This window comes from Protopterus annectens, chromosome 14.part0, assembly GCF_019279795.1.
Source record: "Protopterus annectens isolate FY-2018-M chromosome 14.part0, PAN1.0, whole genome shotgun sequence".
Classification (NCBI taxonomy): domain Eukaryota; kingdom Metazoa; phylum Chordata; order Ceratodontiformes; family Protopteridae; genus Protopterus; species Protopterus annectens.
In genome coordinates this window covers 841559222-841569766 of record NC_056748.1, presented here as the reverse complement: position 1 = coordinate 841569766, position 10545 = coordinate 841559222, and the positions used below count along the sequence as shown (strand labels likewise).

Here is a 10545-nt window from a genome sequence, read left to right as displayed (position 1 = left end):
TGTGTTGCCTGGCTGTGTAACGTGTCTAATTTATCATTTCTGTGGCAGATGAGCTTTCCTGTGAAACCCCCACCCCCAACAAAAAATGTTGTGTCTGTTATTTATTTTCTTGTTTCAGGGTGCTCAGCACCGTCATTAACAGGGCTGATGCTGTAGACATTGATACTTTGCTGCAGAATAGCTTTTGTAAGCCTCCAGGGACTGGTCCCCCATCACTTCATGTGCCGTGCATGCTACATTTAAGGTTCTTTCCCTTGCTACAGAACTGATTCCAAAGAAAACTGATTCCAATGAAATGAGCACATAGATGTCTATTCTCTCTTCTATGTAATTGGAGAACTGAGTAATGCGCGAGTACTTGCTAGATTCCATTTTGAATACTCAAGTTTTTTCATTTGCGGTCTTACTTTAATTCATAAGAATCTTGCATTTTCTGTTTTCTCTCTCTGTCTTAATTTTTTTGATTGCTTTTCTCTGGTATTGTCTGTTCTGATGTGGATGATTTTGATATTGGAGGCCATGTTTATAGTTATTACCCTTAATCAAGGATTATTGAGTCCCATTAAAGGATTATCTGAATAGCATATTCAGGGTCTCTAAGACTTTTTGCAGTCCTCTCCATCCAGGTCTTTTGGAAAAAAAGTATCCTTTATTTTCCTGATTATGAGCACCTTCTGATGGATCCAGGAAAGCTTTGGCCAAAAAAAAAAAAAAAAAAAAAAAAAAAAAACATATCGAGCCTCCCTTACAGCAGTATATTGAAAATTGTATTATGGAGGGGGTTGTAACTTCCTCCCCCGCACACGGACATGATATTTAATCATCATTTCTGACTGTTGTAACAGAAGGGTCAGTACAGTCTGTCGTAGTCACTCTGCATTGAAAAGACTGCAGAAGGCCTATACATTTCATATTTCAGTACTGCAGGGTGGTACTTCCCTCACTGTGCATCTTGAAACATGTCAGAAACTTAGACATGATGACCTTGGTGCTAGTGGATTGTCTTGTGGTCCCCCAGGGACATTTTCTTGGACAGCATCTTTCCTGTCTCTTGCAGAATAGAAATGAGTAACATTCCTCTAATTTGAATGTGCAAACAGTCGGGCATGCAATTTAAGCTGAGATTCTTGGCTGTGCTTTGGATGTCCTGTAGTTCAAGGACGAAGTCCTACATGGTGTCTTATCTATCCTTTGAGTATCTACAGATAATCAGAAACTAAAGAATTTGGCAAACATACATGAATGGAACTCTGCTGTGAGATAAAAATGGAGAATTATAGAGGTGGGATCCTTAGGGTGTTCATTGAAACCATTTCCAGTGTTTAAATTGAATCTGCAAGAGAAAGGAAGACTAATGCTGAAGGATGTAAGATGATGATGCAGTTGAATCCATTAGTTATGGTAAAGTCGGGCAAGATTTGACAGACTTTTGCCTGGACGTATTTTTCATTTGCAGCAGTTTATTTTTCCCTTGCTGCTGGAAGGGGTAGTTTACATAAAATTTCCTCTGAAGTGGTATACTAGCTGGATGCAAATTTAACAACAGGTAAGGAATGTAAGCGGATACATTTAATGTGCTATATCAAAATAAAGGGGTTGGGCAGCCTTTAAGAGGAGGCTGAGCATAGATAATGACATGAAGATTTGACAATACATGAATGTAGGCAGTCATTTTAGAGTTGCACAAGAAAGGAGTGGCACTGGATAATAGACCAGACTTGGAGGAGAGTAAATGTAGACAAATCTGGATTTTGCTCAGAGTCATATAAAAATGGGATTTTGGTTTGGATGGAGTGCGAGAAGGAGTGAAAGTGCAGGAAGAGAGATGGCCAGAAAGTAGGAGTTTGGCTTGCAAAACAAATATTCTGAATGGGGTTTTCATTTCAAAAATGGAGAAAGGGAAGGACAAACCTGAATGTAGTTTTGTTAGTTTTTTAGTTATTGATATGATTCTTAAACATTTGAGCAGAAGAGTGTGAACTTTAACTGCAAATTACAGACTTTTGAAAATGTGGTGCAGGCAGAGTGTGGAGGAACGCAGGAACAATTAAATGATTAAGTGGAAGATAATGACATGAAACGTAAATGGGCTTGTGAATTAGGCAAAGGCAGAGAAGACCGTGGTATTCTTCATAAAAGCAAGATAGATTTAGCCACGTTGTTGAAAATGCAGTTGGGGGGCGGCCACGGTGGTGCAGTGGTTAGCATTGCTGCCTCACAGCAAGAGGTTCTCCGGTTCGATCCTCGGCTGGGGTGCCTTCTGTGTGGAGTCTGCATGTCCTCCCTGTGGTCGCGTGGGTTTCCTCCGGGTGCTCCGGTTTCCTCCCACATCCCAAAGACATGCTGCAGGTGGATTGGACACTCTAAATTGGCCCTAGGTGTGCGTGTGAGTGTGCCTTCTGTGGAAGGTTGGGCGCCGGGCTGGCAACTCGACACCGTAAAACTCCACTGCCATTCAATGTGCGGACAAGGCGATCCGCTGTGGCGACCCCTAACCGGGAAAAAGCCGAAAGAAGAAGAAGTTGAAAATGCAGTTGGGGGCAAAAGAGCATAGAAGATTAATTGGAGGGAATGGGGTAATAGAGTATAGTAGGCTTAGATAATGGAATATAGTAGGCAGACGAGGGGAACTGCAGAAAAAAGGAGTTACCTTTGATATGCCAAGACATAATTTAGTTTTGAGGAGGTTATTGCAGATGAATTTGGTAGTTAACTAATGTTGAGGGGAATATGGGGAAGGTCAGAAATTAACACTGGCAAATGTTGTTTTTTTTCCAGTGAAGACTAGGAGATGTTAGAAAAAATAGCCGAACACCAAGGAATCCGTATAAGGGTGACTGGAATTTGAATTTTGATCATGAAGATGCATCTGGGTCATCGAAACAGCAGTTGCAACGGAGACTAGGTGTTTGGCAAAATATCTCAAGATGTTTTGAATGAGAGATGTAGTGATATAAGTAAGACTAGAAATGAATCTTTTAATCCAAACAACATAGCTCCTGAGCTAGGTAGGATAGAATGTATATAACAGAGCATAGCTGATACTTAATGGAGGGAGAATTAATATTCAGTTACCTTGTCAGATCGTATGCCAGTTATAGTAAAACTTGAAAAGAAAGAGGAGGAAGGTGAGGGTAAGCTGTGGTGTTTTCCAGTACACTTTTTTTTAAGAAAAAGAATTTTAAAAGATGTTATTGAAAATTTAATTAAATTTATTGATAAATTTTAAGTACTTCTGAAGGAATACAAAGTGTGTGAGAAGGGGAGAAGGAAACAGTTTAACTTTTGATGAAAAACAAGGGAGGAGAGAAAATATTTGGAAAGGAGTACATAAGATAAAGGAATGACAGGAGAGACTTGGTCAGTAGATGGCTATAGTTAGGGGAATTAAGAAGTCAAGGGAAGAAACTGAACAGCTTTTTGACCGAGTGAATAATGCTATGAAAGTACCATTGGCTTTAAAAATATTTTGACAACAATCCCAAGATAAAGTCCTTGCTCCAAGCTGTTGCATCAAACGTTGGAGAGATGCTATGGAACTTTAGAGATCAGTGACTGGGGATGCTAGAGGGGGGTTCCAAGCTAAATATTGGAGTGACTGTTAAAATATTACTAGAGTCTTTATGAAGGAGGGAGTTGTGGATAGAAGAGGAGGAGTATCTAGAGGATACGTTTTTAGAAAGACTAAGAATGCCAGGGAGAGAAGATATGCTTAAAGAAATAAAAAAAAAAAAGAAATGAGAGGCTATACACAGGCCATGGGGAAAATCGCTGGTCTTGGATGAAATACCAGTGGAATTTTAGAAATTGGAGGACATTGTATAAGAATCCATGAATTCATAGGGATTGTTTAGTGGGTTGATGTGTGGAAGAGGAAATGCAATCATTGTGGAAAAAACAGTAATATTTAAAGGAAGATAAAGACCCATCTGATGCAGGATAATTTAGGTCAGTGTCAGTATTAAACCATGATTTGAAAATGTTTGAGTTATTGGCTAGGAGACTGGCAGGAAAACTACCCATGTTAATAGGGTTACACCAGTATGGTAAAAATAAAACCATGATTAACCCCCCCCCCTCCCCCCACTCAAGCCACAAAAGTAGCTCGATACCGAGGAGGAATTTGTTAGGTTACTTGTGGGGTTTGTTTGGGAAGATTGGAAGATAGGGATGCCCTGTTGAGTTGGGTATATTTGATAATAGATGTACAAGGGAGTAGAAGCGCATGGGTAAGTATCAGGCTGATGTCTGCTGTCCCCCTTCTTTTTGCAATATGTATTTTGCCCTTAGCACAAGAGAATCATCTTCACAAGAATATTCTTGGTATAGAACTCTACAGGCGATGGTTCTTCCTGCAGATGATAAAATATATAGATCTGTCCCAGAGAAGGGTACGTTATTTTAATAAAAATATTTATTGCTGTTCATGGTTGATTAGCTAGAAGAGCTGGTTCTTTTGATTCCCAGAGAGGGAGATTTAATTTGTTGGTGAAATATATAAAGATTGTGTGCCACCGTGCATAATTTATTCCAGTGAAGAGTTGAGTACAGAATTATCTTTTACTGTAGTGGCACTAGAGCATGCAGTACTTAAGAGTTTGGTTAGAATCGGAACTGACACAGGCAGGGAAGAGAATGTGAGAGGAAGCATTGGATAAAATAATACACAAGATGATGGTGGAAGTTGATGGTTGTGAGCTTGAACAGTAATGTCCAGGCAGTGACAGTGAAGTTCTGGTGCCGCTAGTATATGTAGGGCAGGCATATTTTATGGAACCTGAAAGGAGGGCTTGTGAAAGAATAAACTGGGAAATGAAGGAATATTCATATGGGAAGGGAAATGGTTAAAGACCAAGTGGGAGAAGTGGATGTTTCCAGTAAGCCAGGGAGTTCTAGGTTTCCCAGACATGTAGAGGTACTGAGGCCATGCAGGGTATCTTGAATGCAACCCATACTACTGCTCAAAATTTAAAGTAATTGCAGTACAGTAAGGAGGACTGGGAAAACATTAAAGTGTGAATATGTGGAAGCAAGGCATTAAACTTAAGTCCAAAAAGGTGGAATTGTATGCATTTAATTAATAAGTAGGGACTTTATGGAAACTAATGCCTACAAGGGCTGAGGAAGGTAGGATTGCAGAAAGTGGCAAACAGGTGGAGATTGTTGAACGAGCCAAGATAATGAGTGATTGCTAGGGAATGAAAAGGTAGAAGAACGGTAAGAAGCAAAGAAGGACTTCACTTCGCAAAGCCAAGGAGATTTTGTACGAAAAGGTTTGCTGCATCAGTGTAAGCAACAAATATTGCAACTTGAAAGAAAGGAGAGAAAGACAGAGTTGATAGAGCTGCTAGTGGAAGACAAAGCAAAGAGTGCATTAAATAAGAGATTAGAGGAAAAGTGGTGTAACATTTTAGTGGATGCTATCAAAGGGCAGGCAGAAGAACAAGAGGATGTAATAGGCTACTTGGAAAACTGTTAAGGGAAGAGTAGCAGGATGTGTGTATGGCAACAAGGTGTGCCACATTATCACAAGCATTTGGAGTATTTGTGTGGAAGTGTCTGCCCAGATATTTCTGTACACCAAAAAAGTGAGCATTTTACTAAGCTTAAAGTGACACGACTTGCTGGAGATGTGAAAATGGGAAGTGGATAGCTGGTGGCGTTCTTTTTGGGAGAGTGGGGGAATAAAGGATTTTAAAGATCTAACTTTGAGAATGGGATGCAAGAGGTAAGGAGCATAAGGGCTCTATTTTTATTAAATTGGGATCCAAATATAAGGATCTGTCTATAGGTATGCTGAGGCCATGTTTGTGTTACAAATTGTGACTAAAGGTTATTATAGAAAGTGGAAAACAAAGGAGGAACCAGAAGTAAAGAGCGAAGAAATTCATGAAGGAAATGTAAGAGAAGGAGCAGCAAAGTTTTAGGAATGTTTCCAGGATGATAAGATGGGAGAACTGGACAGGGAACTGGACAGGGAACAGTACTTGAATGGAACTGAAGGAGAGTAAGAACTGGATTATACAAAGTGGATGTTTTTGAAGGGAGATGTATGAAGTGTTTGGATAGAGCAAAACATAAATATACCCCAAGTATTAGGGGAGGTAACTAGCCCATTGTGGAAGTAAAAAAAAAAAAAAAAAAAAATGAAGACCCAAACTATGTATAGTTGAAAATGTCAAGGCTGTGGATGCCTTACCAAGTAGATATTTTGCAAAGTTCCTATAAATGCAGGGGGGTGGAAAAGAAAGATTTGTAAGTTGTCAGCTGTAAACATGACGTTTTGCCATGTATCTGTTTGAAGAGGTGGAAAAGGTAAGGTGAACTGTAATTGGGCAATTAAGTGGAAATGGTCCAGATGCTGGTGATTAATTGCACCATGCAAGAGGATTGCACTGCAGCTGTGATATGTAAATGTAATTTGTGTAGTAAGACTGGATACTGTAAAAAAAAAAAAAAAAAAAAATCTGGATGGTAGTGTTGCAAGCCATATTCCCCGGTTAATGGGGAAGGGGAACAGGACAGGCTACGTCGATGTCAAGGATGCTTATCTCCACTTAAAACCTGAGGAGCCAGACAGTATCTTTGCTACCATCTGTTAGCCAGTTACTGCCAGTTTCAAGCACTGCCATTTGATCTTGCCACAGCCCCCCAGGTGGCTCTCATTAGAGCCCACCTGAGATTGAAATGAATTCTAATATTCCCATACCGGGATGATTGGCTTCTGGCAGGCACAAGGCAATCCCTCATATCAGATTTTCTTTCACTTTTCTGTATATTGGTGTCTCAGTGAACACTACAAAGTTGCAGTAGGACCCATCCCAAAGCTTAATGGATGCTGCTTGGACACAAGGTTAAGGATTTCCAAATTCCAGAGGAGAGACTCTTAAAGACTCACAATCTCAAAACACTTGGCCCTCACACCCACTCTTCTCTCATCTTTATTTCTGAGAATTCTGGGTTTAATGACACTTTCCAGCCATTTCTTTCCCCATTCCAGGTTCTACATGAGTGTGTTAGAGACCTTGAGCAAGCAGTGTTCTTTTTCAGTAGATTCAGTGAGCAAACTGATTGTCCTCTGTTGGCAGGTGATATTTAGATTGGTAGATCCAGTCTTCCAACATTCCAGAAGGAAGATCCTTAATTCTTCCCTTTCTGTGGGCCACAGTGACTGCAGGTGTCGCCTCTCTGGTGTGTTTGGAGGGAGTACATTTTGAGGTGTGAGCAGTCTGTGGGTCTTGGACCCAGCAGAGAAGTCATGTCTTCATATCAATATCCTAGAGATGGGGGTGGTCCTCGTCATGCTGCAAGCCTTTGAGGACTTTTCCCAGGGTGTCTGATCTCTGTCCATACAGACAATATGCAAGCACTTTATATAAGGGTATGGCAGTGGGCAGTGTCTTTGTGCACTGCTATCAAAAGTGCTGCATGCTGGGAAAGACCAATTATCTGGAGGACAGGCTCAGCAAGTGCTCTCTTGCTCATAAGTGGTCTCTGTTCCCATCAGTAGCACAAGATTTTTCACTGCTGGGTAAATACTGTTGCAGCCTTTTTGTATTACTTGCCAGTACTACGTGCAACAGCTGTTTTGCACTGATCTTCCACAGGGACAGATACCAAGGGGTGCCCTGTAGTCTATTGTTGCTCTCAAACCTCATGCCTTTCCCCCATTACCAGTAATGAGTCTCTGCAGAAGGCATCCCTGTGAAAGGCTTCTGTCATCATCCCAGCTTCCTCTTAGTTGAGCAAATTTGGTTATTAATGCTATGGCCTCGCTTCAGAAAGCAGCCTTTGCTTTTAGATACCAAGTGGGAATCTTCTGTCCTAATTGTTCAGAGAGCCACACCCAGACATTCTCAAGTTGAGCACATAGTTTCTTTAATGGCCACTGATCCATCCTTCTTGCCCTCTCTGGGTAATCTAGATTCTTTCTGCTGTACAGAAGAATTTGTCTTGTAAACTTCACAAGAGAAAAATGGAAGAAAATATCAATTTGGGCACTCCATCTTTGTTCCATTTCACTCTGTTTTAAAATGTATATCTACTCACTCTGATACTGTGTTATTCCACTACCATCTAAGTTCAGTTGGCTGAGATTGTTTAATTTCTATCAGGGCTTCATTTCCTTAACACTGACCTCACTGGAGGTATGCGAGCCCTTTTAAAAGTCTCCATTGTTTTGAAATCTGGTAAGGATCCTTTACCTCCCTGGCATCTCAGTTTTGTAGTGGAGATGCTGACTTGCCCTCCCTTTTGAACCTGCCTTTTCATGACTTAAAAGTAGCTCTACTCAAAGACCTTGTTTCTAGTAGCTTTTACCTCAGCCAGATGAATTTCTAAATCGCCCTCTCTTTCCCCCAAACCTCCTTGTTGAATCACTTCATGGGGTTGGTCTTTAAAACCGTACTTCATTCATGCTTAGTCACTCAGAATCCACTTTGAGCCAGACTGTTACTTATTTGATCCAGTTCACTTGGGCTGTGCCTGCAAGTGGTTTGAGATCAGTGCACCACCCTAGTGTTTGTGTGTGTGTGTGTACATTTTGTTCATACTGAGCTGAATGGAGGAGAGACATGGCCACAACTCTTTGCTGAGATTTTAGACTAGTAGAGGTTCTGAGCTTCCTAAAAAAACGTAAGTTGCCTGTTTTCTTGCGTATTTTTACTATATATTGCATATTTTTACCATTTTTTGCACTGTCTGCTGCCAACTTTTTACTGTATTTTATTACTGTAAACAAACTGCACTGTTACACTGCAGTTGTCTGCCTTACCAGGCCTGTTAAGCCATTTTAGTTGTTACTGTTTGTAAAGCGTTTTAACCATTTTTCACTGTTTGAAAGGTATTGACTGGAAATTCACCATTTGTTAAGCATATGTTCTGATTTTCCTGCCAGAGTGCATCATACAACTGATTTGTTTGCAGTTAAAAACATTCTCTAGAGTCTCCTTACTCTTTTTTTGTGAAAAACTTTTATTTAGTGTCTCACTGGTGCTTTTTCTTTACTGTGATAAACATTTCTGCAATGTTTTCTGCCAAAAATAGTGTAGCTAGTGCCTGTAGCATAGTCCAGACTCAGAGTTGCTGTTTTCTGAGCCTGGTTATTTGTAGTGGCCGTTTGTTCTGTGCACATTTTGCAGACCATCGTGGGATTAGAAAGGGCCCTTCTGCACTCCATTGAAGGGATCGTGCTGATTGGTTCCTGGCAGGTAAAGGTTGGCTGGTCTAGGGCTTGGAGTGAGCAACTCGCTGGTTATTTTGAATTTTTTTTTTTTTTTTTAACGTGGTTTTAGGTTTTGACCTTCTGGTATTTAATCCCCACCCTTAAGTGTGTTTCTGATTGTTTGCTCATTCGCGCAATTGTGCAGCATAGCTGGACAGATAAGTCTGACAATTTTTCCCTTAGATGTAGCTGTATCCCAGCAGTGTAATGCCTCCTCATTAACACATTTCCAGGAAAAGCGGTAGTACTAGTGAAGCTGTATAGGCACCCCATTGTAATAGCCTCAAGAGTTTTTCTGAAGCCCCGCTGTATCAGTGTAGTATTAAGCCTACCCTCTTAGGTATTACCACAACTCCCCCACTAGATCTTTGTGTTTCACTGTTGCAGTCATTACATTTGGGTAATCTGCTGGCAGGTTGCCCTCATTGGACCTGAATTCCAAAGTCTTGGGTCTTGCGTCTGTTGCTGTGTTCTCTTCCATGACGTCAGGTCGTCAGGGGTATAAAACATGCAGCTAACTCCATTTTCCTCAGTCTTTCTTGCCACCCGGTGCCCGAAGCAGAAGCATTTTGCAAGTGCCGGTTGGCCGACTACTGAAATATTTGCTTTTGAATTTCAGAACCGAAGTCTTCAATAAAGCTAAGTACCCCAATGTGGAAACTTTATTCTTGCTTTTTACCTATGTCAGAAAAAGTTAATAATTGTATTTTTTGGAAGCAAATAACTCGTAAGAATTTCCATTTATACTGTATTCCTTGCCTAGGCCCTGACCGCAACGTGCCTGGCTGTCGGTTTTGTGCTAGATTTAACCAACGCACTATTAAGCGTCTGTATATTTTTGCATCCAAGTACTTTTGAAACAGATTTAACTACCCAGAGATGTCGGATAGCAGTCCGACTACCGGAGTACATAAACACAAAGAAAAGGACAGAGAAAAGGCAATTGAGATCCAAAACTGATGATGAAGCTTTTCCTAAGCCAGTCGCCAGTTAGCCGGTACTCGGTGAGGTGCATTTGCAGCCCCTAATACCCGCTACCTTCGAGTCGCAGGCCTCTACCGACACCCTTGTGGAGTCAGGCATGCCGCAAGATACTCAAGGTATTGGACTGACGGATGTATCTCCCTCAGATAGGTCTGGACCCGCTGAGCAGGCGCCGGCTTCTGAGGGTGTATTCAGACCTCAACATTTTTACATCTAACCGAAAGTTGCAAAACCAAAGGCACAAAGACACCTTTTAAAACTAGAAAACTGACACCTGAGCCATGTGCACAGGCCTCTATGCCTAAAAAACAGATCAGAATGGCTGAAGACATTATTAC

At 41.0% G+C, this 10545-nt stretch overlaps 1 protein-coding gene across 1 annotated transcript in view; it reads left to right on the top strand.

Moving 5' to 3' along the window:
• WAPL (WAPL cohesin release factor) overlaps positions 1-10545 on the top strand; it is a 3318690-nt gene that overhangs the window by 260498 nt on the left and 3047647 nt on the right. The gene's annotated exons all lie outside the window — the stretch shown is intronic.